Source organism: Orbicella franksi, chromosome 5 (assembly GCF_964199315.1).
Source record: "Orbicella franksi chromosome 5, jaOrbFran1.1, whole genome shotgun sequence".
NCBI classification, from domain to species: Eukaryota; Metazoa; Cnidaria; class Anthozoa; order Scleractinia; family Merulinidae; genus Orbicella; species Orbicella franksi.
In genome coordinates this window covers 6,057,401-6,062,096 of record NC_138149.1, presented here as the reverse complement: position 1 = coordinate 6,062,096, position 4,696 = coordinate 6,057,401, and the positions used below count along the sequence as shown (strand labels likewise).

Sequence of the window (4,696 nt, the reverse complement as noted above, 5' to 3'; positions counted from 1 at the left end):
ATCGACGGATCGAATTATACAACCACCTTTGTTGCATACCAATTTGGGAGCAATTATTCGACTCCAAACGCGAAAGATCAATTTTTCCCTTTGGCAGCCATTCTGTTCACAATTGCCAACCCTCTCGTGAAATATCCTGGTCATCTGAATGACCGGAATTACCACCAAAAAATTGTTCACGACCTATCGAGCGAGTGAATTATTTCTTCCTTTACTAACTGCTATATCTCATTCTAACTACGCTACGCTGGCTATCACTACTCGTGAAAAACAATGACTGAGGCAAGTGCCTCGCCTTGCCTGTTACCAGCTAAGGCCCTAAAAGGTCCATGGTTTTAAACTTTTTGAAGAATTTTGTAACTTTTCTCAATTTCAAGCTGCTTAATGTAGTCTCTGAACAGACTTGTTATGTCCTTGCTATCTTGAATTGACGGATCGAGGAACGTTCAGAGTGTTTTAATTCCCACTTGTTGACGGTTTACTGTGCAAATTAGCTTATCGTCAATCTGTTAATCCTATTTTGTTGTGTAGGGTCAAAACTGCCCCTCAGTTCTCAGTTGACCCTTTCTTTCTATTTGACGCAGTTGTTTGACAAATCCAAAGACTGTTCGCAGCTAAAAATAAAAAGTTACCTTATTTGCAGTTGTTTTATACAAATCCGCTAAGCATTTATAGCAACCCTGACAACGCCAAGCAAAACTGTTCCTGGTTATGACGTACTTTCGGTAAATGACGTCATTCGGACGAGTTTAGCATCCGTCTACATATGGCCATGACGTGCTAAGGAAGTGAACCATAACGAGATGCTCACAGAGATGTGAAAATAGCAGCTAAACAGTGGGGTGAAACCAGACTGACTTGCATTAAAGATAAGCCGGTGTGCAGAAAAAAATTGGACTGATCGGTCGGTATAAGTTCAAGGTAAGAAAGCCAGGCTTTTGGTAATAAATACCTTCTACAATCATAAAGGTATTGTGTGTATCTTAATTACCAAAGCATTAATATACATGAGTTTTAAGTGCACTTTTACGTGTGTAATTGTCTCTCGATAACTTGTGTTCTAGACTGCGATCAACGTACAATATCAATTGCTGATTTTGAATTGATGCCGAGGAATATTTCATTGATATTTAAACTTGGATTTTAACTCTCGTGCTATGATGTTAGTGCAAACAACTGAACAGCGAGCTTTTTGAGGCTCTCAGTTGTAATCAAAGCGTGATAGCTATTTACATTCACTTAAACTATTGTTGTTTGCCAGAGATTATTGTGCGCAGTTTTGCAAGATTAGAAAACTCATTATATAAGCCTCGCTGGAGACAGTGAAATTTTGCTGACTAAGAGCAGTACGGAAGAACATATGTGTGCTTTTCAAAATGTTTCGGTGCGGTTTCGCTTTACCGTAACTAACTATTTTAATCGGCTTTTGTGCGTCTTTTAGACAGATATTAATATCATACGCACAGCATGGAGTATTTTCACAAATCTATATTACCATGACAACGAAGAACAGGAAATCTCTGACTGACTTAAAACAGTCGAATCTGTATGATCCAGACTTCATTTAGACATGATCACTGAAAAAAGGAAACTACGATTAATGACATATAAATCGTAACACACATTTTAAGCGTATATTTTTGTATCAACCGGCAGATATATAAATTATAATTTGACTTTCACTAAATTAGTACATCTATTAATAGCAATTGTCTTATTACATGCTGTCTAATTTGCGAACAACTGGACGAAAAACATTCCAACGACAGCCAAAATTAGACGATGCTCTTGGCCGAGTCCAATTTAACAATCAATTCAAACGATTTTTTTGAATCCAATTATCTGCAAATTGGACCAGGGGGTAGTTGTCGTACTTATCAATTATTTTGCACAGAGAACTGTCCAAATTACTTGTTAATTTGGACACTATCCAAATTGAATTAAGAATCAATTTGAACAGTTTGCATACTCGTACACAAGCTTGGCTGGGATTTTGGGCCAATAGGAAAGTAATCCGCGGTTAACTTGTACAGCATATCAGATCATTTCTCAAATGTTTGCAAATGTTCGTGTTGCACAGCTGCATATATACAACGGTGAGTGAATAAATTTCTCTTACATTGACAAAAGACCTGCATGTTTTATGACCGTCTGATACGTCAGTTAATAGTGATCGAGTTGTGCAATTTACAGATTCTATGGGTTTGGCGGCATTAAAATAGGGAGCTTAAGAATCCACGACGGCGACGCTGAGGACAACGTCGATTGAAACATGATTTTATATTTTACCTAAGAATCTCGTGGCACCCTGAAGTCATTTACTTTGTTTATGACTGTCAAAGCTATCACGAAACTGAATCTAGGACACATCGATAAATTCGAAATAAAATTTAGAAAATTAGCCGTCGTGGTTCACGTTCTCCAGACAACGCAGAATTTGGTCATTTCACGTTGTTGTTTTGCAGAGGACGGCAAAATATGTACAAAGAATTATAATGCACGTTCACAGCCATTGTGTTTAGCGACGTTGCCGTTGCCGTCGTGGTTTTCTTAAGCTCCCTATTATATGTTAAACAACTCTGCAGACGTTGATTGGAAACCTTCTAACTGACTTTTACATACACCATGCCGGCAACTTGGCTATATTTCAGTCCCGGTAAACATAGCAATGCATTCAGCTTCCCTCGAAAGAACTAAAAGGCAAAACGGTCTTGCATGTCAGAAAGAGACCTTATTAATATTATCATGATCAGTTGACGACATTTGTTGTAAGGGAGCTTAAAGCCGACGACAACGGCGACGCCGAGGATGACGCCTAGTCAAAAATGAATTTATATTTTACCAGCGAAATTAGCAATTGTCTAGATCTGTTCAGTACACCTATGGCTCTAAAAACGAGCTTAGGCTAAATATGCAATGACAGCATTCAATTGCAAATGGAAATACAAATATTAGCCGTCGTCGCTCGCGTTCACCAAACTAAGCAGAACTTGATCATTACACGTTCTTGTTTTGCAGAGGATGGTAAAGAAGTGTACAAAGATTTATAACGCACGTGCACAGCTATTGTTTCGCTCATCAAACCTTTTGTTGGTGAGGTTCTCGTTGCCGTCCTCGTCGTGGTTTGCTTAATCTCCCTACTTATCCTGCTCACAGTAGCGTTCTGTTACAAAGATTACAAAAAACTTCCTTATTCGTTGTGGTGGGTAGGTCCGGATGTGATCCTTCACTCAATCCAGATAAAGTAACCTACATATGTATCTAAGGAGGCCTTAGTATTTTCCAATGAAGCATAGCCTGGTATAGTCAAATACGACACATCATTGAGCGCAGATGCCATTCCACGAGCGAAATGTAAACCCACCTTTTAAGACGTTGATTGATGGTGCGTACTTGAGACGTCGTGCACCGAGTCAAAAAAACCTGTGGCATTTCTGAATCACACTTTCTGATCTGGAAAAGTTGGTGAAATTCTAATTGACAATGAGTACTTGAAGCACCGTGCAACAATTCAAAAAAATCTGTGGCATTTCTGAATCACACCTTATGATCCGGGGAGGTCAGTAAAATTCTAATTGATAATGAGTACTTGAGACACCGTGCAACAACTTAAAAGGTATGTGCCCTTTGGAAAACGCCTTTTCAATATGATCTCGAGATGTCTGTCAAGACTGGAAGATTTTCTATCAGTCGAGCAATTTTTTTATCGATCGAAAATTTTTCATCTATTGAGAACATTTTGCGACTAATAAATTTTCATCCATCGAGAATCAACATTAAATAAAACAATTTCAACAGATCTTGAAAAAACCTAATTTGAAACAGTTTCAATATTAGCCTTAGTTAACTCAGGTGCCTGAGAAACTCTTTTTCTGTGCACTAACGCTAGTCACGTTGTTTCTAATCGGTCTAGAAGTTTTTCAGTAAAAAGCAGTCTTAACTGTCTTTTATTAAAAATCAAACAAATAAGACGGATTCCGCTCAAAGTTTGAGCAATAAGTGCAAAAATTATATGCTAAAAATCTACTCATAGCAAGGTAACTTTTGGAATTAATACTATTTAAATCAACTCACTTTAGTTAATTTCTCTAAGTGACCCCGTGATTAAATTCTCAAGCTTTCTCAAGTTAAAGCGAAACCTCGTAAGAATGCTTAAAGCGTGTGTTCTGGTGTTTTTTTAACCAACGCGAAACGTCTGTTTTGATTAAAATATGGATAACTTCAAGTTCAATTTTCTCTCGCGGGGTAAGCTTGAGAGCTTTAGTCTCGATAAGTTCTTCGATTTTTCTTTACTGTGTTCCAAATATTACCATGCTATGAGGTTTTCCTGGTAACTTAATTTTTGCCATTATTGTTCTTAATGCCTAGTAAAAGTCTGTTCTGTGCTTCAGTTGGATTACGTAGTTTTTTATCGGCGGCGAGAAATTAAAAAAAAATTCCGACTGCCTTATTATATACTATATTTGGAAACTTCTGAGATTTTTTCAAGGTTGCAGCAAGCTCTTACTGAATTGTTACCGCAACAAAACAGATATACAAGCTGCGACTCACCAAAAGAAACTTCCAGATTTGGCCCATAAAGTGTGACACAAATGAATTTTAATCTTTAAAACAGACCCTATTCATGTCTCTCTTCTCTGGACTGTGATTGATGGGTACCATTGATTACTCCAAGTGACTAGCTAGTGAATTATTT

At 37.7% G+C, this 4,696-nt stretch overlaps 1 protein-coding gene across 2 annotated transcripts in view; it reads left to right on the top strand.

The window, feature by feature from the left end:
- The window catches only part of LOC145486899 (uncharacterized), a 29,485-nt gene continuing 24,789 nt past the window's right edge, over window positions 1–4,696 (top strand). The window contains exon 1 of one of the 2 annotated variants that reach the window (XM_081465610.1): window positions 1–921. The gene's annotated coding sequence lies outside the window, so the exon portion shown is untranslated. Of the gene's footprint in view, window positions 922–4,147 lie in introns of those variants that run through there. The other variant, XM_081465609.1, reaches the window with a different exon arrangement.